Source organism: Cupressus sempervirens, chromosome 2 (assembly GCF_028749045.1).
Source record: "Cupressus sempervirens isolate cs-2001-9-10 chromosome 2, ASM2874904v1, whole genome shotgun sequence".
Lineage (NCBI taxonomy): Eukaryota > Viridiplantae > Streptophyta > Pinopsida > Cupressales > Cupressaceae > Cupressus > Cupressus sempervirens.
Window position 1 is genome coordinate 480,498,618 of NC_143119.1, and position 26,139 is coordinate 480,524,756.

Below are 26,139 nucleotides of genomic sequence, written 5' to 3' on the forward strand. Positions count from 1 at the left end.
TAGAAAAAACCACCAAGTAAATAGTCACCAATTTTTCACTCTTCTGAAGTGAGCCCTATTAGGAGCCAACCCTATTAAAGGTTACAATAAACATTGTTAGGTGTGACCCTATTAGAGGATTTAATCATCCTGTTAGGAGTGGCCTCGCCAGAGGTCTTTAGAACAATTCAATTGAACTATCGCCTTGTTAGAGGATTTACAAAATGATTGTTAAGCCAACTCTGTTAAGAGATTTGAAATCACTGCTACAATGGTTAGAAAGAAACAATGAATTGACCTAAACAAGATGCAACTGAATTTGTTGGCTATAGGTCTCTGTTCAACATCATTAGATCCTCCTTGATCAAATATAGCTTTGCTGCTCCTCAATGATCTTTGATCATCCTTCAAATTTGCTTCCATAATAATTAGTCTTCATATCACATTAATTCCACACACTTCCACATGCTTAGAATTCGCAACTTGACCTCTAACTTATACCATTCAGATTGTCAAGTGAGCTCATTTATATGTTACATTTATCAATAAACCATACATTAGTTGGATACAGATATTACTCTAAACAAATAAATGTTATTTCATAAAATAATGAAATCCTTTACTGGTCGACCCTGCTCGATAAATACTGCTTCCAAAAATTTCCTAAGTTAATAACCTTCTTGACTCGGTTAACATTGCAATATCCATAAAATTCTTTGGCTGCTGAGTTTACTCGATAAGAACTAAATTCCTTCATGAGAGCTCTATAAGAACTGCTTCTACCACATTCACTTTTATGGTTGGGTGAGCTCGGTAAGAACTATTTCTATCACATTTCTTTTGATGACCAAGTGAGCTTGGTAGATTTTATCCTTTTGTCTTGCTGACCATCTAAGCTTAGTAAATACTATCCTTTTCCTTGCTAACCTTATGAGCTTGGTAGACATTGTCCTTTTCTTTGCTAACCTTCTGATCTTGGTAGACACTATCTGATGACTGATATGACATTTGTGTGACATCAAAGACAACACACAATTATTCAATTGTATCCAACAGCTCTTTGGTGGAAAGAATTACTGAAAGATTGAGAAGAAGAAGGTAAAATGAAGATCACTAGATGGAGATTGATGGTGACTAATTTAAAGGATAAGTTCATTCCTGCTAATTATGAACTTTAGTTGTTTAAGAGGTTACAAAATTTGAAGTAGAAAGATACGACTATGAAAGATTATATTGAGGAGTTCTACAAGTTGACTATTTGGTTTGGACATAAAAAAATTATCAAAGAAGAAGGCAGCACAGTACATTAATAGTATGAGATTCAATATTTTGGATGAGGTTGGTATGCTAAATATTTCTTTAGTTAAGGATGCTTATCAATATGCTCTGAAGGAAGAAGATAAGTTAAAGAGGAAAATTCAAGGTAATGCTAGAGGGAAGGTGATGCAGGAGCATCTTGCATCACAAAAAAGGGGGTGTGATTAAAATTATTTATTAAAAAAAAATTTGTGGAGTAGAGAGAATGTGACAAAAATTAGAGGAAAAAAATAAAAAAATAAAAGAAGGGAAAAAGAAGGGAGAGAGGAATTTGTAGTTTCAAGGTGCATAGGTGGTGTAAATAGAAAAATAAGAAAAATAGTTGTCACTCCATTTATCAAGGTGTGTACGTGGCATCTTAGAAGTTTGTGAAAAGTTCCTTAAATCATGAATTTAATATTTTTTGTGATCCAGAAAGGAAATTTAATTTTATAATGGGCCACATGGTGGTGCTTAGTTGTATTTGGGTGGGAATTAAATATTTATTTAAAGGTAGTTGTATTTACCTTTTATCCCATATTGGTCGTGTTTGTAATATCTTGGGTGGTAAGTTCCTATATAAGAAAGGGTTATGAGCATTTGTAATCAAGGTCTTCAATTGGAAGCCCTTCAAGTGTAAGCTATTGCAATGAAGCCCTCATGGTGTAATCTCTTCTTTGTGGAATTTCTCTTTGTGGAAGCTCTTGGTGTGAAGAATTTTCTTGTGGAAGCTCTTATTTGGGAGTTCTCTTATTTTGAGGTATTTGTAAACTTCTTTTGGATGAAATCATATCTATTATGTCATATTGTTGATGTTGTAAGAATTTTCAAGTATAATAAAAGCATATTTTACGAAGTATTTTTTCATCTCTTTATCTCCATATTATTGCATTCTTAGTTGTGTGTTGGTAAGGGTGGTGTGCCCCTTTGTCAAATGGTATTAGAGTGGGAGTTCTTGAGTATGTGGATAGATTGCCAAACACGAGGTAGTTTGCACTAGGACCTTGAGTTGGGTAAAGTTCGTCAAGAAGGAGTTCTTGATTATGAAGATTGATCACCGATTGTGAGGTAGTTTGCACAAGGTTCTTGTGTTGCATGAAGTTTTTCTTATATAGACTTGAGCATGGAGAAGAGAAAGAAGAAAATGGATTTTGTGATTGGATGGATTTTGAGGATTCCTAGACTTGTGAAAATTAGAGCAAGAAATCAAGAGGCATTATGAGTTGCATTCTTGGATTTGCAGAAGCAAGTGAACAAATTAGAAGTTGAATTATGGAAGAGAAGAGCATGTCACTCAAAAAGAGATGTTGACAATTCTTTGGATGCAAAAAAGAAAGAAGATCTAGTGGAGTATCACACATGTAGTACAAAAGAAGATCAAGAGGATGCAAATACATATATTTGTGAACTTGAAGTTAAAGAAGATCAAGAGAATGAAGATGAAAATATTTATGGGCTAGAAGTATATGAAGATGATTTGATGACTATAGTAGTAGAGGATGCATACAATTCCTTGGTTTGAAAATATTAATATGTGAAAGAGGTAAATTCTTGCGAATTGTGGGATGTTGTCTTAGAGATGAATTTGAAAGATGATGATGGTTTGCATGAGAATCTCATTAGTGATGTGTGGTATGCAAAGAAATATATGTATGGTGTTGCTGAGTTTATTACAAATTTATTAAATCTTATAATATTAGAGGAGGATGAGAGTTATACTTGGATATAGTTCATTAGAGAGGAATATTTTCAGCAGCTGACACTTGTTCCAACTAGGTGTTGTAAAAGAAGAAAGAAGAAAATATATCGACAATAGATACTTGTTCCAACTATGTGTTGGAAGAAGAGAAAAAAAATATCGATAGTGGCTACTTCATTTTATGAACCCAAATCCACAAAACTTTTCCTACGATATGTGTATGATGCAGGAGCATCTTGCATCACAAAAAAGGGGGTGTGATCAAAATTATTTATTAAAAATAAAAATTGTGGAGGAAAGAGAAAGTGACAAAAATTAGAGGAAAATAAATTAAAAAATAAAAGAAGGAAAAAGAGGGGAAAGATGAATTTCTATTTTCAAGGTGCATAGGTGGTGTAAATAGAAAAATAAGAAAAATAGTTGTCATTGCATTTATTGAGGTGTGTAAGTGGCATCTTAGAAGTTTGTGGAAAGTTCCTTAACTCATGCATTTAATATTTATTGTGATTCACAAAATAAATTTGATTTTCTAATTGACCACATGGTGGTGCTTAGTTGTATTTGGGTGGGAATTGAATATTTTTTTTAAGGTAGTTGTATTTACCTTTTATCCCACATTGGCTGTGTTTATAATATCTTGGGTGGTAAGTGCCTATATAAGCAAGGCTTATGAAGATTTGTAATCAAGCTCTTCAAGTGGAAGCTCTTCAAGTGTAAGCTCTTCAAGTAAAAGCTCATAAAGAAGGAGCTCTTGAAGTGTAAGCTCTTGTAGTGAAGCTCTCATGGTCTACTCTATTGTAAGCAAACTTGGAGGTGAGATCTCTTCTTTATGGAATTTCCCTTGGTGGAAGCTCTTGGTGTGAAGAGTCTTCTTGTGGAAGCTCTTAATTGGGAGTTCTCTTATTTTGAAGTATTTGTAGACTTTGTTTGGATGAATTCATATCTATGATGTCACATTGTTGATGTTGTAAGAATTTTCAAGTATAATAAAAGCATGTTTTGCAAAGTATTTTGTCATCTCTTTGTCTCCATATTATTACATTCTTGGTTGTAAGTTGGTAAGGATGGTGTGCCCATTCATCAAAAGGAGAAGTAGGATAACATGGTACATGCTAAATGAAGTGTTGAAGGTGAACCAAAACCCGTTGATCAAAAGAGAAGGACAAGTGGAGGTGGGTTTAGTGGTAATTATTTTAGATGTGGTTAAGAAGGGCATAGATCTTTTGAATGTCCTCATGGTAGGAAAGCTTATATTATGAATGAGGTTTTAGTCCAAGATAGTCAACCTAAGAAAGGAGAGATTTTACTAACTTGACAAGTATTGGTTGGTTAGAGGACACTAGATTATTGTTAGAGGACTAGTTTTTTTAGGACTCGTTGTAAGTTTGCTGGTAAAGTTTGCAATATGATTATGGATGGTAGTAGTACTAATAACCTTGTTACCAAAGAGATGGTTTAGAAACTTGGTTTGAAGAGAATGAGACATCCTTATCCTTTATAGGATTGGCTGGTTCCAAGGTGAGAATGCTTTGGAAGTGAGGAAGAAATGCCCTGTAGATTTCTAGATTGGGCAGTATAAGGATCAAGTGCTATGTGATATTGTGGAATGAAAAGTTGTCATGTATTTCTCAGTAGACCTTGGCAATATGATTTGTGTCAAGAATATGTTTACAATTATAAAAGGTGGTATGGAGCATTCTCTAATTGCTTTGCAAAATGAAGAGATCGGTAGGAGGAAATTGAGTATGTGTATCTAGGTTGAGTTGGAAGATTATAAGAAGGTTGGAGATTAATAAGGAAAGAAGACCTACAACACACCGAGGATGGATACGAAGAAGTAGAAGAAAAAAAAAGGAAAGAGTGTAGAAGTTGAAGACTTGGAGGATATATATGTGAACCACCAGTTTGGGATTTATGTGCAGAATCATAGAAGATGTTCTTGTAGCTATTAAGAACATCTTTTCAAACTTGGGGTGTCTAATGCAGGAGCATCCCTGGTTGTCTTGCAATCCTATAGGATGGTGTGGTTTGGCTTTGGAGTTTGGAAAATTAGTCAAAGAATGAAGTGTAACTCGATTGATATTGAGTTGGTTTTGTTGTTTTTTTAATTGAGTGACTCGATTAATGAAGACATTCTAAAAAGCTTGGGGTGCTCGACAGATATTTGGAGCTTGATTTTCTCTAGGAGCTCATTAGTAGTGTTTCCTAAGTTAGCTTGGTCATTGAAGGGAGCTCAACATACACTATGGTGCTTGACATGCATCAGGAACTCGACATACACTATAATGCTCAACATGCATTGGCAACTCGACAATGCTTGGGAATTTACTAATGCTTGGCTTGGTCTTTTTGATGCTTAGCTTGGTCTTAGTTCCTGTTGGTGCCGAGTTGTCTAGGAGCTAACTTTGGGTATTTAATTTGTGTTGTATCCAACTTTTGGCTCAACATATATTTAATGTAGGGGATTTAATTTAATTTAATGAATTGGGTTGACTTGTGGCTTAGTTGGGTATATCAAGGGTTTTGTGGAGTCTTTACACATTATCATCTAGCTTGGAGAAGAGGATGAAGGATAGATATGAAATTTGAAGAGCTAGTAGCCCCAACTTGAGAACTAGAGGATTTCTTGGTGGAAATGAGGGTACAAGTGTTGATTCTTCTTGGTGTTCTTACGTATTATGGTTCTGGACTAGTTGGGATTGGGTTTGTAAGTTGGGTCTTGTAGAATTATTATTGTAATTTGTGTTGTATTTGGCCCTAACCTGGAATTCCTTATAGCCAAGCATATTACATGTAATTAGTTATCTATGAATAGATAGTTGTGATCTGGTATTAGATCTTGCCTTGTAGTTGTGTTTTCATTGTGTGGTTATTTGTTGGGGGCTTGGACATCTCCTTTGGAGATTCTCTTGCCTTGCACTACATCAAGATGGCTTAGAGAAAAGGATGAAGGCTAGATGCAAACTTTAAAGAATTAGTAGCTACAACTTGGGAACTAGAGGATTTCTTGGTGGACTTGAGGGTACAAGTGTGGATTCTTCTTGGTGTTCTTATTTAGTTGTGGTTATGGACAAGTTGGGATTAGGTTTATAAGTTGGATCTTGTTAGATCTTGCAAAACTATTACTATAATTGCTATTGTATTTGGCCCTAAGTCGGAAGGCCTTACAACTAGACATATTGCATGTAAATGGTTATAGCTATGAATAAAGAGTTGTGATTTGGTATTAGATCTTTCATGTGTATTGTATTGTTATTGTGTTTCCACTATGTGGTTATTTACTAGGGGCTAGGAAATCTCCATTAGAGATTTTACTACCCTACATTGCATTAGGTGGTATCATAGGAAAGGTTTTTCTTAAGTGTGTGAACCAATCACCAAAGTTGTGGAAGTTTGCACCAAGACTTGGGTGAAAGTTGGAAGAGAAGGTTGATCTTATGGAGCTAATTGATCTTCTGGATTTATGGATCTATTGCTTTGGGTTTGAAAAAAATTGGAAGATGCCTCCAAGAAGATTGGACCCTAGGGAAATTGTTGATATTAGTGATTCCATGGAAGAAAGGATCTTAGAGAAGATTAGAGTAGAATTCAAATATGAGATTATATTGATGAAGAGTGATATGATTGATAAAATTGTGAGTGCTTTAGGTGGTGTACCTAGGCATGTGGGTATTGATGATGGATATGAGAAATTTGTTGAAGAATTTGAAGTTTTTGGATCTAGTGGTGAGGAAAGAACTAATCATTTGGAGTGACCTATTGGAACTAGGACTAGTCAGTTTGCTAGAACTAGATCTCAATTGAAGCTGAAGCATAAGATGGAAGTTTCTAATTTCTCAGGTACTTTGACTCCTAAAGAATTTATTGATTGAATTGGGGAATTGGAAGACTAATTTGAGCTTGAGGATATTGAGGATTCACTTAGAGTGAGGTTGGCACAAAATAAGATGATAGGACATGCTGCTCTTTGGTGGAAATAAGTGCAAAGAGATAGAGAAGAAGAAGAAGGTGAAATGAAGATCAATAGATGGAGGTTGATGGTGAATAAGTTAAAGGCTAAGTTCATTCCTATTGATTATGAACTTGAGTTGTTTAAGAGGTTGTATAATCTAAAGCAAAAATATATGACTATGAAAGATTATATTGAGGAGTTCTAGACATTGACTATTTAGTCTAGGAAGAGAGAATTGTCAAAGGAGAAGGTAGCTCAGTACATTAATGGTTTGAGATTCAATATTTAGGATAAGATTGGTATGCTAAATATTTCTTCAATTGAGGATACTTATAAGTATTCTTTGAAGGTAGAATATAAGTTGAAGAGGGAAAGTCAAGGTAATTCTAGAAGGAAGGAGAAGCAAGATAACTTGACAAAGGCTAAAAGAAGTACTAAATATGAACTAAAACTTGTTGATTAGAAGAGAAGGGTAGGTAGAGGTGGGTTTAATGGTAATTATTTTAAATATGGTGAAGAAGGGCATAGATCTTTTGAATGTCCTCAATGTAGAAAAGATGCTATTGTGAATGAGGTTTTAGTCCAAGATAGTCAACCTAAGAAAGGAGAGAGTTTAATTACTCAATGAGAACTAGTTGGTTATAGGACATTAGATTATTATTAGAGGACTAGTTTTTTCAGAACTCATTGTAAGTCTGGTGGTAAAGTCTACAATGTGATTTTTGATGGTGGTAGTACTAATAACCTTGTTGCTAAAGAGATGGTTCATAAACCTAGTTTGAAGAGAGTGAGACATCCTTATCCTTATAGGATTGGCTGGTTGCAAGGTGAGCATGCTTTGGAAGTGAGGGAGCAATGCCTTGTTGATTTCTAGATTGGGTAGTATGAGGATCAAGTGCTATGTAATGTTTCTTAGTAGACCTTGGTAGTATGATTGTAGGGTTGTACATGATTGTGTCAAGAATGTGTTTACAATTGTGAAAGGTGATAGGAAGCATTCCCTAATTCTTTTGTAGAATGAAGAGCCTGGTAGAAGGAACTTGAGTATTGGTAGCCAAGTTGATTTGGTAGATTCTAGAAGGGTCATAGATCAACATGGAAAGAAGACCTATGGAACACCAAATATATATGTGAATAAGAAGAATTGGAACAAGGGAAAGAGTGTACAAGTTGAGGACTTGGAGGAATTGTATGTGAAGAACCAATTTTGGATTTATGTGTTGAATCCTAAAAGATGTTCTTCTAGCTACTGAGAACATCTTTTCAAACCTAGGCATCTGTTGTAGGAGCATCCTAGGCTTTCTTGCAATCCTGCATGATTAAAGGGATTTTGTCTTGGAGTTGTGGACTCGGTCAAAGAAGGAAGTGTAACTCATTCATTGAAGGGAGCTTGATAGATACATGGAGCTCAACATAATCTTTGGTGCTTGATATTTAGTAGGAGCTTAGCATACTAGGAGCTTGACATATATTGGGAGCTTGGCATTCACTAGGAGCTTGACATATACTATGGTGCCTGACATGCACTATGATCTTGACAATGCTTGGGAATTTACTGATGCTTGACTTGGCCTTTTTTGATGCTCAACTTGGTCTTGGTTCTTGTTGGTGCTGAGTTTTCTGTGAGCGAACTTTTGGTATTTAATTTGTGTTATGTTTGACTTGTGGCTCAACATATATTTAATGTAAGGGATATAATTTAATTTGTAATGAACTAGGCTGACTTGTGACTTAGTTGGGTATAAGTAGGGGGTTTTTGTGGAGTCTTTAGGCACTACCATCCAACTTCAAGAAAAGGATGAAGGGTAGATGAAAACTTTGAAGAGCTAGTAGATATAGCTTGAGAACTAGAGGAATGCTTGGTGGAATTGGGGGTACAAGTGTGGATTCTTCTTGGTGTTCTTATCTAGTTGTGGTTTTGGACTAGCTGGGATTGGGTTTGGAAGTTGGATCTTGTTAGATCTTGTAGAATTGTTATTGTAATTATTTTTGTATTTGGCCCTAACCTAGAAGGCCTTACAATTGGGAATATTACATGCAAATGGTTATAGCTATGAATAAAGAGTTGTGATTTGGCATCTAATATTGTGTTTGTGTTGTATTTTTACTGTGTTTCCACTGTGTTTCCACTGTGTTATTATTTGGTGGGGGCTAGGAAATCTCCATTGGGGATTTTACTGCCTTGCACTACATCACACATGAGCACACTTTTTGTGGCCTTGCAATTTGATGAGAAGTGAAACATCTTTATGTTTTTATTGAGTTCCCATTGACAATTGCATCAGTAGAATTGAAGAAGTATTTCTCCTATTTTCATTGGTTTCCTACCCCATCTTTTTGATGATTTAATTCACATACGCGTTGTTACCATGGTTTATGTCCATTAAGAATTTCCCTTTCAAGTTATTTTCTTTAATATATCATTACTTTATCTTTGTTATTTTATTTGCTAACATTTGGTTAAAATAGGAATTCATATAGTTGCATCGATAAATTGTATTCATCATAAAACATAAAATACCAAAAATATATCTCTTTTGCATTTACTTTTCAAACATCAAATTAAATGTCTTATCCAAAATTGGTCGAACCAACAAAGGCCTCCTTGTGAACATACACATCTATCTTCAATTGAGTAGATTCTAGTAGGTCACAAGATTACGTGAAACCTTAGAGTTCATCCTAGATTAACTTTTCAAGAGAGGAGTTTGAAAGGATTCCTATCATTAAGCATCGTGAAAAATGATAGTTCAATAGAAGTCACACTAGAAGGAGGGCCCCAAACCATAAAGAAGAGAAAAACAACTCACTATTTTTAAATCCTATAGTTTTTGGAACTTCAAATTTTTTTCCATTTGAAACTATTAGAAGGTGCGCAGGTGCACTATTTTGAGAGAGTGTGCTTCTATAGAGGTGCACTTTTTCTAGAATTTATGCAAGCTAGAAGATCCTAATCCACCATCTTTATTTCAAGAAGCTTTAAGATCTTCAGATAGTAAACTAGAGTTCTTAGAACTTAGTCATTTTCCTAAGCCTCGTAGTGAAAAAGGACTACAAAAAATCTTCCACTTCCATTTCAAATTTCATCATCTATAGTTCCACCTTTGAACCAACCCCCATCCATCATTCAACCAAATCCTCCATTGGTGGCATTTTTTCAAAATGCAGTAAATTCACCAATTAACTTGCAAGGTGGACTTAATGACCTTCCCAAGAATCCTTAGAAATTCTACCCAAGGTTCATCTATGGAGAAACATGAACAAGTGAGGACCATATCAATGTCTTTAAAGAAATCTACAATAGAAAGAAAGTTCAAGAGGAGAATGTGTCCTCCATTTATACCCATACTCATTGGGAGAAGTTTCCTTTAACTAGTACATGAATTTTCCACTAGGATGTATCCAAAATTGGGCCACCTTTAAAAATTGTTTCTTGATCAATTCAAAACATTCATAAACCTAATTGTGATACATCATTAGTTCATATCAAGAAAAAGGGATCTAGTAGAGACCATTTCACATTTCAATCATCATTTTTAGATGACTTACCACAAGTTGGAAAAAACCTATACTATACCTATTGAAGCTACAATCCAAATTTATCTGCATGCTATGGACCATATCACTACTATCTTTCTACGAAGGCTACCTATTGCAAACATTGACACATTAGAAAAAGTCTTTGGTGAAGAAATTACCTTTACTAAGAAAACCAATCCTAATGGAGGAGGATTGATGGTTCTAGCTCAAGTGACTACAATGATACCAACATATCCTAGTGGAACACTAGTGACACCCAGTCAATTCATTCCAATGAATCTGGTACCACTATAATAGGTGCTAGCTGTACTGGTTCCAACCATAAATTACCTAGGATATGAACCTCCAAAAGCTTCTTTCTTTAAGAAAAAGGCAACAACATCTTCTAAACCAGAAATTAACATTGCATCTGAGATTAGTCAAATGAAGAAACCTATTTCTTAGATTACCAAAAAATTAACCTGTTTGAGGTTTTCACAAGGGTAGAACAATAAATTTCAGAGAATGAATACAACCCCTTTCAACAACAACTATGGTTATAACTACAACAAGAATTTTAGTGGAAATAAAAATGCGAGAAATAACAATGCAAGGAACATTATAATCACCTAGATCACAATAGTGGCTTCCAAAAGAAAAATCGATAATGGAACACTCAACCAAACAATGGAAGCATCCCTGCTGATAATAACAACAATTCCTAGTTTGTGGACATCAACTAGTGTGACAGTAATGAAAATGTATCTAATGATGATGACCATATTTCAATGGAAATCAAGAAGTGAAGTAGAATTCACAAGGCAATAATGGTAAGTCTCCTATGTAGTACGATGCTATGATGTTAGAATCTTATGATTCTCCAAAAAATCCTGAATGGAATAACCAACTAGTGAAGAATTCACCTTTTCATTTAGTCAAGAATCAAACCCTTAACCAGAAGAGATGCTAGCTCTTCAAAATGACAATCAAAATATTTATAATTTACGTAACCAAAGGGAACCTATGATTGATGGGATTCCTACTGCTCTACATCCAACATTGCCTAATCCAAAAGCTAATTAAAATCCAATACCTACTAGAGCACCCTACATTGGGAAACAAATTCAAAATCAAGGGAACATGACTACAATCCTGAAGAATCCTATATGGGCAACTAAAAAGTACAGTTCCATGGAAGATCTAAAGAGAATTGAGGCTAATATGTCCATGTTTGATATGCTACAAAATTTTCCTAATCAAAGGGAAGCATTGCTGAGGACTCTTTATCATACAAAGGAAATGCCTAATGTAAAGAAAATCCCTCAAAAGACAACATCACCACAAGTCAATACTTTTGAGGCAATGCCTACCATGTATAAAGACAAGGCTAAAGTGCATCCCTTTTTGCTTAGTCTCAATTTTTTTAGAAAGAACCTATATAATTATCTTATGGATTTAGGAGCTTCTTACAATTTCATGCCACTTTTGATAGCTCAAAGGTTGGGAGTTAGTCCTCAACCCTTAAATCAGATAGTGATACAACTGTACAAGAGGGAAGTAAAAGTTATCATGATATTGAAATATGTTAGAATACAATTAATTGTAGACCCCCAAATTCAAGACATTATAGATATACATGTGGTTTAAATACCTAAAAATTATGGATTATTGCTAAGTAGAGAATGGAAAAAGTGCTTAAGAGGATAGTTCTTAAATAATTTTACTCAATTATTACTACCTTGGAAGGGATTGAATAATCAGATCAAGATTAATTGTGAGCAAAAGTTGAAGATAATGATCACAAAATATAATGTGCCAAATGAGGTAGCATTTTTACAAGCTAAGTTATGCTCCTATAAAGTGATGTCTCTTAACATAATTGCAACCAAGAGACCCAACCATTTGAATAAAGAATTTGGGATCCCTAACCCAAAAGAGGAACTTGTCATCTAGTTTGTAGATAGTATGGTTGCAAACTTATAATTCTTAGGTGAGGAAGTAGACTTAGATATTTTTCTTCTTCCAAGATTATATAGGCTACACAAATTTAGTCATTCAAAATTTGAATGCTCACATTGTTAGAAAGTAGTTGCTAGGGTACTCATTTAGACAATGCAATCCAAAAATGGTGAAATTCCAAATGAGATACAAAAGGAAAGTTCAAGTTCTACATGCACATATGAATTTGTGGGGATTGATGAAGAAGGAAAAGAAGATTATAATGTGTCATATAATGATACTTCTTCAGAATGTGGGGGTTTATCTGATCCTCTACCTGGGATGATCAAAGTCCCAAGGAGATCTAAATGCAAATTAGGAGCTGACACAATTATTGAATTAATTAATCCCAAAGGTAGGTCATTTTATGTAGCATATCACTTACAATTTATATGTACTAACAATGTTGTAGAGTATGAATCCTTGATTCATATACTTCTGTTTACATTAGAGAAAGATGTCAAAGCTCTCATAATTAAAGGAGACTCTTAGTTGGTCATTAGAAAAGTGAAATCAATCTACTCTTGTAATGATAGGAGACTAGTTGCATATCAAAAAAGAGTTTGGGACTTGTTGGAATATTTTGAGGCCTTGAACACAATCCATTCTAAGGAAGAACATGGTATTCGACGCCCTTGCCATTTCAGCAAGTGTGTTGCAACCCATTGAAAGAACAAAGCTAAAGATATTTTTAGTTGAATTGGTTGCTGGCCTATCTATTCCAGACAACATTATGAATTTCCAAGTCTTCTAGGATGACCAAAATATTCTCAATTTTATTATGTGCAATGGACTTTTCAAATGATAAGAGATTAATGATGCTCTTGATGACAAATTCAAAGATGATGAGCTAGAGGATGAAGATGAGATTATCAATTTGAAGAATGATACTATTCCTAAGGGGATGGTAGAGTTGGAATGATAAAGTATGCTTCAATTTCTTACAAAATACAAAGACATCATAGCATGAAGTTATGAAGAACTCAAGATGTACGATCTTGAGATCATCACTCATGACATTCCATTGAAGCCTAATGTCAAACCCCTTCGTCAAAGACAAAGACCAGTGAATCATATAATTGAGCCTTTGATAATGAAAGAAGTACAAAAGTTACTTGATGATAAAATTATCTTCCCAATCCAACATTCTACATGGGTTTCTAACTTAGTTCTAGTAAGGAAAAAGACTGGAGAAATTTGCCTTTATGTAGATTTTTGTAATTTGAGCTTGGCTTCCCAGAAGGATAATTACCCTTTACCCTCACTTGATGAAGTATTGAAAATTTTGAATGGGTCTAAAATGATATCTTTTCTGGATGGATATTTTGGATACAATCGGGTAATGGTAGATGAAGAAGATAGGTTGAAGACTGTATTTACAACAAAATGGGGAACCTTTGCATACCAAAGGATCCCTTTTGGGTTGATCAATGTGAGAGCCACATTCCAAAGAGTGATGGACAAAGAATTCAAAGGGCTGATAAAAAAGTGCATAGTTATCTATATGGATGACCTCACTATCTTTTCTAAAGATAGGAGTACTCATATTGTAGACTTGAAAGAAGTATTCAACTGATGTCGAAGGTATGGTATATTAATGAATTCCAAAAAGTGTTCATTTGGGGTCACAAAAGAAAATATTCTCAGTTATATTATTCCCAAAGTTGGGATATCCATTAATCCTAAAAGGATAGAAGTGATTCTTAATCTATCACCTCCTCATAGTTGAAAAGAGCTAAAATATTTCTTCAAAAAAATCTATTTTGTAAGTTCATTAGTGGATTTCATGAGATAGTACATCCACTTAATGAACTACTCAAGAAAGGAGAATAGACTGAGTGGGTTCCTAGAATAAAGAAATCTTTTGAAGACATCAAAGTAGCAATCTCTATGGCACCAATTCATGTAAGTCTAGATTATGATTTACCATTCAAAATATATTAATTTGCTTCAGAACATTCCTACGCTATGATTCTTACTCAAAAGAAAGAAAAAGAGGATGAGATACTTATTGCATTCATGAGTTACCTACTAAGGAATGTTGAGTTGAACTATTCTAATCTTGACAAATAGTCTTTCACATTAATAAAGGCAGTTAATAAATTTTTCCATTACATACTCAAGAGCAAGGTATATGCAATTGTGCTTGATCTTGTGGTTAAAAAATTTCTGATGCAAAATGAATTAGGTGAGAGATGAGGAAATTAGATGGCTATATTGTAAGAGTTCTATTTGGAGATTCAACCAATGAAGTTAGTAAGAGGACAAGGATTACCGATAATGAGATCAGTAATGATAATGAAATCAGACTTGATGATGAAATCAACACTGATAATCAAAAAAAGATCATAGTGTCTCAAGAGGATATTGATCAAGGAATAATCACTGATGTGTGGTATCAAGATATTGTTTACCACATTTTGTAGAATCAATACCCCAACTAGATGAATAGTTCCCAATGTAGAGGACTCAAGATGAAATTTGAATCCTATATGCTGCAAGATAGAAAACTTTACAAATAAAACTATGATGGAATTTATTTGAAACACTTGGGACACGAAGAAGTGAAAGAAGTTTTGGAGTAGTTTCATGAGAGGTATTGCATGGAACACATATCAAAAGAAGCTACAACTCAAATGATTTTGAGATTAGGTTAATTTTGGCCTACCATCTTTAGGGATATGTTTGAACATGTATGTTCTTGCCACATTTGTTAGACAAGTGCCAATAGAGAAAGACATCCAACTATGCCACTACAACCAATGTTTGAGGTACACCCTTTTTCTAAGCAGGGGATAGAATTTATTGGTCCAATAAACCCACCATAATCTACAAGACATATGTTTATCCTCACAACTATAGACTATTGCATGTGATGGACATAAGAAGACTTTTTTTGAAATTGCACAAAAAAAGTGGTTACAAATTTCTTGGAAGAACACATTGTCACAAGGTTTGGTATGTCATTCTTCCTTGTATGCTATAATGGGTCATATTTTTTGTCAATCTTCCTTACTCAATGGGAATTAGACAATCAAGTCATGCTTAATTTCTCCTCTAATTACTATCCCCAAGGGAATGGTGTGGCTGAGTCCACCAATAAGAACTTGATTACAGTTTGCTAGAATGAAAACCAAAAGATTGGCGTACTCAGTTGAAATACGCATTATGGATGGATAAAGTTAGGATAAAAAATTCTTTGGGGATATCTCCCTATTTACTCATCTATGGAAAAGAACTCATCTTCTCACTTAATCTTAGGATTCTAGTATTGAAATTTATGAAGGGATACACTGAGGACACTGATAGAGTTCAGATCAGATTATTGAATCTCTTAGAATCGGATGAGAAATGAATAAAAACTTTGAAGAATATGGTGAAACATCAAGCTATCATAAAATGGTGGTTCGATAAGTGAGATAAAATTAAGTCTTTAAGAATACTTGATCTTGTTTTCCTATGGGACAAGGTGAAAGAAAAGCTGGGTAGTCACACCAAGTTTCAACACTTGTGGATTGGCCCTTATCAAATTGTAGAATTTTTGGGAGAAAATACTTTTAGACCAAGTTCCTTACAAGGGGAATTAGTCCCATTGCCACGCAATGGCTAGTTCCTAAAACATTACTTCGAGGCCTAAAAGTGGAAAACATTTCAAGATTTTTTTTCTTCTGCAAATGTGATTATTTCTACAAGTGTGTTTTCTTTTAGTTGTGTGGTTACTTTCAGTTTGTGTTTTCTTTCAAAAGCATATATGCCTTTTCTTGTTAGATTGGGGATTAGGTGCAATCAAGATTCTTTCTTGACGCATTTCATAGATCACTTCTAGTGGTTTTGAACTTTGGGAAGAGGTATTTCTTTGTCAAAGAATTCAAGTGATTTTTTTTCTTGTACCAACTGAAAAAAAGTTACAAGTGTAAAGGAATTTCATTATTGAAATAAAAATTGTAGATTAATAGTTCTCAAACTTAAAAAATTTAAAGATTGACTATCTTAGTATCTTCAAATCAAGGGTAATGGTAGCAAATGAATAGTTTAAACTTATTGATTCAGACTAAATGGTCTTTTCAAAGAATTGCTAAGATTATTGTTTGGTGTAAGAGTTTCTAAAGTTCATAAAAGAGGAACACAAAGGTTATCAAACTTAAAAAATAAATATGAGAAATGACACCAATGACTTGACCACATAGTCTAAGCATGGACTGGGTATATAAGAAAGAAAAAGGAAAGATGGTGTTAAGATAAAAATTTCAAAGGATCCAAAAGGGTAATAAGACAAAAGGGATATGTACCCTAAAATGGCTATCTACTATCTATACAAATTGCTTCATGGAAGAATAAATGGAAACATGTGAGGTCTATGAAGCATAATCAAAAGAGATTACTAAGGACCTAGAATACAAAATTAATAATTCATCAAGAGCCCTTCGAATGGATTCTCTCATCTAGTCAGATAGTGATTGATACACAAGTTTTACGAGGATTACTGATGAATGGAGCAATTGAGTGAAATATTGTCTTCATGTTTCTAGAAGCTCATGATAGACTGCACTTTCAATCATCAAAGGAAATGAATACATTGTGCACACATTGAGCTTGAAGATTCAAGATTCTAAAGTTTTGATTATTAATGAACTTGAAAGATGATTAAAATGTTTAGGATTTAGTTTCCAATTGACACATGTTAGAAGAATGCTTGTTGTTGAAGAAATGCCTTTGTCATTTCTTCCTTTTTGTTGGGGCTATTTGTTGTGGTCTCACAACACATGCCCCATCTCTCCTAGAAATGGGGACCCCCTAGTAATTTTTTGTTTCCCATATCCCTGGTCTGGGGCCTAGGTCATTTTTGGACTCCCCCAAGAGTCTAGGTCAAGCCTCATCCTTTGACTGGAAGAGTCTAGAATGTTAGATCTAGAGAGAAAATGAAACTTGTATTCTTAGTGCAAAAGTGGGTATTATCACACTAGCACACATGTGCACCTTATAGAGGTGCATGTGTATGTTCAATGTGCAAGTATGCACTCATCTCTCTTAGGAGATGCACACATGCACAAGTGTTCATGTGTTCACCTTCAAAGAGTGTACACCTGTAGAGGTGCACACCTAGGGCCTAGGGTCTATATAAACCTCAACCCCCCTTCCTCCACTCCATTGTCTTCTATGCTCTCCAAGTTCACACACCCTTGTACCTTGCAATATGCACTCTCTCCACTACTACAATCACACAAAGATAAAGGTTAGCTAAGACACTAGAAGGTGTGCACATGCACACCTCCTCAAGGTGCTCATGTATGCACCTTCCCTTACATTGAAGCATAAATGAAACCTAACTAAACCTACAAAGAAAAATCCTAAGTCACTGAGAAGTGAGCACATGTGAACCTCCTCAAGGTACACACATGTACACCTCTTCAAGGTGCACACATGCATACCTCCTAAAGGTGCACATGTGTGCACCTTCTATCAAACAAACTAAATGTTAAAAACCTAAGAAAAAAGGTGCACATGTGCATACCTCCTCAAGGTGTGCACATCCACACCTTTTTATTCTTTCCAATTCACTTAAGGCATAGTAGGGTGCACATGTACAAAGGCTATGAAGGAAAACTTAAATCCAGTAATTAACCTCCATGCACTTGCAACTGCGCATGTTTGTAGGTATGCAACTACACCTAAATGGTCAAATAGGGACCATTTAGTGCACTGAGCACACCTATAAGAGTGTGCTAGGTGCACTAATTTGTATAATAGGATTTGTGGAGGGAAATTGACTATTTTTGACTATTTTGGGTAGATTTGTGCTAGGTTTTTGATTTGTAAGGGTTTAGTTTTAGCTTTCTACACTAATGCCTTCTATCTTGTGTAGATAAAATGGCATCATCATCCTCCTCAATAGTAGAAAAGATAGCTCCCAAACCCATTGTTTCCAAATACCAAGGTGCACTGAGAAAATTCCATTTTCAAGATGGACATACTGAGATTAGAGATACCAAACTTGGCCACATTTACTAGAATAAATTCCTCACCATTTGCAACAAGTTAAAAGAATGATCTATATTGGTGTTAGCTATGATTAGATCAGGTATTGTAAATGTAACATCACATTGTACATCCGTGCAAATCTTCATAAATCATAATGCCTCTTGTGGATAACTACATGACCAAAGAAAAGGTCATCAAGAGTGTCACCAGGGAGATAGTCCATGACCTCTAACCTAGGAATATCGAGAAAGTGTTTGATCTCCCAAGAGTTGATCAATATGTGAAGATAACCTATGACCAGGCAGAAAGATGGTATTAGGAGAATGAAAAGGAAGCTAAAGAAACGATTCAATCTTCATTCCTAATAGACAAAACACAAACACGCTGCAGAGTCAGCAAAGTGGACATGATCTAAGGTTATGTAAAAGATGATATTGGGTACAAAATCATGATTTTGAGTAGCGATATGGGGCTACCAGCAACAAGACATCTTCACACATGAATGGTCTATTTTATTGATACCATTAGGATGAAAAAAATTCTAATAGACTAGGCTACTATCCTCAGTGATAATCTACATGAGCAACTCATAGCTATGAAAGCCAATCCAAGATTCTATATGACATCATACATGATGTACTTATTAATTGCAAGGATCATGAACTACCTAGGATTTTACAAAAAGGGGAGCATGCAAGATGCTAATGCTTGGTCCTATGTGGTGTATCCACAACTGGTGAAGAAGAAACTCTTAGAGTAGAGTGTGGAATACAATGTGGTGAATGATAGTTTCATATTTGAAATCATTAGGTCTATGGAAGGTGATTACAAAAAAAGGATGTCAGTAGAAGCAACAACTATGATCATACAGGTTGATGCATACTACATCCAATTCAAAATATCCACTTACTTAAGGGTAGCTGGTATACTAGAAAATCTGAAGAAGCTCCCAAGATATCCATTAGATAGGCTCATTTTGTGAGATATTTTATGCCAACTTACATCTTCATACAAAAGATAACATAAGAAAATAATATAAGAAGACATGGGTCTAGCCCATGACAATTGGTGCTTTCGAGGTCAAATAGAAGTAGGATATAAGGACCTTTGATTTAGAATGTGATCAATATCCCCTAGAAGAATATAACTCCCCTCACTCCTACTTTGAAAAAATAGGGATGGTGCAACATTTGGTTGAAAAAAAAATTGTACATGAAGATGCATTAGAAGATTATTGGATGAATGTAGTAGATGACTATGATATTTGTAAAAGGGATCATTATAGGATGACTCTACATTTAGCAGAGAAGGCACCCAAAATGAAGATCTCGTTAAAGGCTATCAAGAAAGACACAGAAGACATCTTGGATCCTCTATACAATAGGGAAATTTTTTATGACAGACCTATAATGAATGTAGATATTGAAAGAGATGATAATGTAGACATCAATCATAGAACTAGACACATAATTCAATTAATAAAAGTCTAGATCAAGAAACCTTTCAAACTTGATCTAGTTCCTCAGGCTATTCCTCTTTAAGCCACATCAGACCTATGTATCATCTTAAAATGGAAGAAATTCCATGTTAAGAGTGTTTATCCATTTGAGTAAGTGGTTTGGAGTCATGCCAATTGCCTTGAATGGGTCTTTGCATGGACTTGGCTATTTTCTCCTTGTTTTGCTTCTCTTTGTCTATTTCTAGTCTATTTCTGACAACTTTCTCTATGAAATTAAGGAATTTGACTTTTTGGGTCAAGGACAACCTTTTAGGTCAAGGTTGACCTTAACCCTAACCTAGATCAAGGATGAACTTGACCTTAACCTAGGGCAAGGTCAACCTCATCCCTAATCCTAGGTCCATTTTTCAATTTTTGGGAGTTTTGGGACATCGAGCTTCAAAAAATTTCTTTTTCCCACTTTTAGATTGACTATTTTGGGTTTCAAAATGGTAGACTCTTAAATTAAATTTAATCTAGGTCTATTCCCAGGGGTTAAGGTTAATAATGCTCCCATGTCAGCCTTCTCTAGGAGTCAGTGCCCTAGATCTCTGTATAAGGAAGCCTTCTTCCCTCATTTTGACATCCATTATCTATGAGAAAAGTTATCATCTACAAGCTAACCATTATCTTGCACATTGATTATTCTATGAAGTGAAGATCTACTAGCATTCAAGTATTCAAGTGTTCAAGCATCCAATTCATCAAGGAGATCCATTGTTAGCTAGCCATTGAAGGATTCAATCTCTATGGAGCACCCTTGTTGAGGATTTCTCCATACACATTCATTCAAGCCTTCTTCTATGAAAAGATACAGTCAAGATTGTTGTTGAAGATCTAATGGCATTGATTTGAGACATCCTACATAAATTTCTACATTCATTTGGTATTAAAAGTAGTTGTTACTAATAATGATGTTAAGCTACATGATTATGATGATTCTATTCCTATCTTAGATGTTATTTTGATTAATCTAAATGAAGAAGATACTATTAATGATGTTGATGATGTTAATGATGAATATGAAACTATTGACATTGACATTGATTTACCTTATATGATTTCCTCACAATTGACACGTACACCTAGTATTGAACATTGTGATTCTAAAGAGGATTATTGTTTGGAACTGGCTATCATTCCTACTATGTTGGATATAGTCCCTCTCGTGAGCTATCCACCTTCCCTAAATGATATACAATGAGATAGGGAGAGTATGTGGCATGCTTGATTGGCTAGTTCTAATGGTAGCTATTTTGTGTGTTTATCTATTGTACTATATTTCTCTTATGATGTGTTTGCTAAATGTTATTAGATTCTTTTATACAATCTTTGTTTCTCTATTGGTGCAAGGTGATAAAAGAATCAATTTTTTTGTAATATTCCTCTATATGTATCCCTATTCTTACATATGTTATTTCATGTTATGTTGTACCTCTGCTATTGTTTGTACATGTTTCCTTGTGTAATTTTCTTGGATTCATGACTTGGTAGCACTAATTCTTTTTGGTCTCTAGGTCATGGTCAAAAAAGTCTCTCCTTCGTATGTCTTATGTGAGCTTTCCTCCTTTGTGATTGTAGTTCTACTTTCTTTGGGGAATGATGTCAATTTATTTGCAATAATATCATATATATTATCTTATGATCATACTGACCCCATAATAGGTAGGTCCCTTCTGTGTTCTCTATATGTTTATGTACTATTTCCTTTGATTTGTCTTCATCTAGGGACATCTCATAGTGGAACATAATTAGTAGATTTTTTTATGTTTCTATCAAAGCCATTGCTCCTATTAAAGTGTTAGCAATGATTTTAATGTGGGGGCATACACTCTACTCACTTATTACACACACACATTTAAAAAACATATATATTATTTTTCAAGATACATTTTCTCCCTTTTTGGATTAATGACTAATCCTTAAAGCATGGATTTATATTTTAGGATCTCTTGATCCCTCTAGTTTCAAAATATATTTTGATCCCTTAAGGTCAAAGGTGTCCTTAAGATTGGATCTCTTTTTCTTTTTGGTTCTACTCTCATAGAATAGAATATTCTTAAGAGCAAACCCTTGATGGGTTGACTAGTGAGTAGCCACATTCACTAGGTGGTTCAATTCCATGTTTCCAGTTGCACAATTTCCTTGTGTGGTTCATAGTGATACATAACTTCTCATTGGGTGAGATAATCAAACTCTTTTTCTTTTTTCTCTTTTTCTAGAGATGTCTCTCTTATTGTGATCTTAGAATCGATGAAGACTTGAGTCTTTGGGGGCTTGAGGATCTCTTTGTCCCTTAATAAGATTATCTTTTCATTACAATCTACTTTACCAAGAGTTTGCATTGAGTCCATACTCTTGCTAAAGTGGGGGCTAAATCATGTTAAAATGGAAGCACTTCCATGTTAAGAGTGTTTAACCCTTCAAGTAAGTGGTCTAGGGTCATGTCAAGTGCCTCGAATGGGTCTTTGCATGGATCTAGCTATTTTCCCCTATTGTGCTTCTCTCTCTTATTTCTCTCTATTTCTAGTCTATTTCTAACAACTTTCTCTGTGAAATTGAGGACTTTGACTTTCTAGGTCAAGGATGAAATTTTAGATCAAGGTCAACCTCAAACTTCACTTAGGTCAAGGATGACCTTGACCATGACCTAGGCTCATGTCAACCTCATTCCTAATCCTAGGACCATTTTTCAACTTTGGGAGTTTCGAGACATCGTGCTTTAAAAAGATTCTTTTTCCTACTTCCTGGTTGTTTGTTTCAAGTTTCAAAATGGTAAACTCTTAAATTACATTTAATCTAGGTCTATTCCTAGGGGTTAAGATTAAATGGGACTTAATGCTCCCATGTTGGCCTTCTCTATGAGTTAGTGCCCTAGATCTCTATATAAGGAAGCCTTCTTCCCTCGTTTTGACATCCACTATCTATGAGCAAAAATATCATCTACAAGCTAACCACTATCTTGTGCATCAATTATTCTATGAAGTGAATATCTACTAGCATTCAAGCATTCAAGTGTTCAAGCATCCAATTCATCAAGGAGATCCATTGTTAGCCATTGAAGGATTCAATCTCTATGGAGCCCCCTTGTTGAAGATTTCTCCATCTACATTCATTCAAGCCTTCTTCCATACAAAGATACATTCAAGATTGGTGTTGAAGATCTAATGCCAATGATTTGAGACATCCTACATACATTTCTACATTCATTTGGAGCATCTATACTTTTGGATTCAAGGATTCAAATCCTCCACAAGGATTTCAATATAAGCTAGGTGAATAGTTCCATTTACTTTGTTTATGTATATTGAAATTTTAATTCAATTTCAAGGTTAATTCCAAATTGGGGTTTGACCAAGGGAAATATCCCATCCAAAAAAACAAACTATTTTTCTTGTAGATTTAGGTGTGGAACAACCAATTGAAGAGTAGATCTGGATACCCTTTTCATCAAACTTGTAGGATCTATAAACATAAATTTCATCAAAGTAGTGCAGGTCAATGTAAAATTTCAGGGTATAATTGTGCCCTGGGGTAAGATTGAGCCTCGCTATTAGGGTCAAGATTGACCTCCCTTCAAAAGGACAATTTTTTTTTGGGTTTTCTCCATCTCTTCTGGGTTTTCTCTATCTCTACATTTCCAGTCCATTTTAGGTTGCAAAGATCCTCAAAACTATACATAGACACCAGAAATCAACATTTTCCAAAATTATTCTACTTCAAGGTTAGTATTTTTCTTATAGCTATTATAAGATTTAAGCACATACTTCTAAAATAGGATGACCATAGGACCTCTTTTCTTCTTATTCTTCATTACATGATCCATTTCTGCATTAATCACTTTCTTGTGCTTAATCAATTTGGATCATTCCTATTAAAAATTAGGGTTGAGGATAAGCCTTGTTTTCTTCCTATTTAGCCTAGTGAAGGGTAAAAGTGAAAAAATTATAGTGCCAACATTCCCTTTTCAATCCTTAGAGAGGTCAGAAATGATACATCAACATGAGAGTGAGGTTGAGTACTTTAGGGTGAATAAGGGAAAGAACAAAAGGAAGAGAGAGTCTACCAAGGAAGAAAAGCCACAAACTCAACCTAAAGCTCAAGAGCCCAAACAAAAGCCTGGCCAAGAACCACAAGCACCCCACATGAAGGAAAGGTGCATGATGAATAGGTAGAAGAAGGGTAGTTACAAGAATAGAGAGTGTCTATAGTAGCTACACTAGAGGAAGAAGCCTCCCTCATCACTCCAAAAAGAGTAAGGATTGAATTGACTATGGTTGGGACATAAAGGAGAAGACTAAAGAAGAAGAACACCTTGTCCCCATGGGTCCCAAAAACAATCCCAGAAGCTGAAGAAGAAGAAGGTGAGAAAATTGAATATGTCCCCTTGAGTCCGAGGACTCAGTCAACACAAGCAATAGAAGAAGAAAGGAGAAGAAGCTCAACCTTGACCCGTCCATCTGCTCAAAAGGAGCCTATTCATATTTCAACATTAGAGAATGAACAAAATCAATGGATAGATAATATGGAGGGGCAAGAAATGGATGTCTTTAATCTCTTTGATTTTTCCTTCATGCTAGTAGGTACTAAGATGGGGGGAGAAAAGATAAGAGATACCCCCAAGAGTGACTCCTTAGGAGAGGACTAGAGTCAAATTCTACCTCGACCTCAAGGACCTCTAGGTATACCACCACCACCATATCAAGATTTTTCATTCTTAGAAAAAGGCTTAGTAACTTCACTTCCTCTCACTATAGAAATAGAAGAACAAGTAGTAGAGGAAGCATAGCCCTAACAAATGCAAGCCAATGAAGTATTGGAGGTTGGGAAAATACCTGAAGAGCCTCAAAAAACTCCTTGTGATATAGAGGCTAGGACCTTAGCCCAAGTAGATATAGAGACTCCAATTGTTGATCTTTCTCAAAGGGAGAAGACTTCATATAAGACTAACAAGGGGAAGGGGCTTGCAATGGAAACCACCTGTTTAGTCAATTACATGTCACCAATGGGAACTACACTGACATAGATGAAGAGGGAGGTTATGTTTTGGCAAAAGAAGTAGTTCGATTTAATTGCTAATGAGGGAATGAGAGAGTTGAGTAAAGCCATCAAGAAGCTTGAGTCACCTATGGGTGATGCATGAGCACTGGCCTTCATAATGAAGAACCAAGATTAGGAATTTCTTACACATATAGATATTCCTCCCCTATACACTGACACCAAGGAATTGACTAAGGTTTACTAGATCAAGGCGGTCATGTTGGGAAGGCCCACGATAGATACTATAAAAGTGATGATTAGTATGGATATGAAAGAGGTGTTCAGACATATGGATCGAGATGAGTCTAAGTTACTAATGTTGTAGAAACAAAATGAGCTTTTGAGAGGCTATTTGCATGGAGTTGTGGGTCTGATAGACCTAGATAATCTAGAGATCACTCTTGCTACAACACTAGAGAGAAAACAAAAGGGAGCTATACAATTGGATTCATTTTTGGAGGCATGTCAACAATGGTGTGACAATTTTGAGGAGAAAGGTGTTCAAATAATATAGGGGAACTTGAACTTGTTATACCATATTTAGTCAAGTCTGGATAAGCTAGTGTCCATAGTGAACAAGGATTTTGGATTGATGGATGAGGTACATACCTAGACAAAAGACTTATAGGCCTTGACTCAATAAAAGTTCAAAGGTATCATATGCTCATGGAAGTATATATAGGTGAGGATCTTGATAAGCTTGATGATTAGATTGAGAAAATATCTACTAGTAATAAAGTCATGTAAGAACTACATGAGGATATTTAGAGATTAAGGGACCAAACTCAAGAGAAAGTTTTGGAAGTAGAAAGGTATTATATCATTGTTTTCCTTGAGATTTTTGAAGATTAGTCAAAGACCAAACTCAACATGGTGCAATCAGTGGTCCAAATTTTTTGATGAACCTTTGAAGATGCTTTGTTAGATGAATATATCAGTCAAGCATTCAAAATTGAAGAGGTATTGTTGGAGCTAGACGCCAAATTTGAGGATTTTGCAGCAACCTAGATAGAATTCAACAATTACTAGTAATTAGTAAAGGATAAGTAGGGAGCTATATATTTTCTAGAAGCTTCCCAAGTAAAAGAAATAATAGAGAAATTCAAGAGCAAACATCTAGACATCATTTTAGTATAAAGGGAAAGAAAACCTAGATGCTAGAAATTCAATTTTGACACT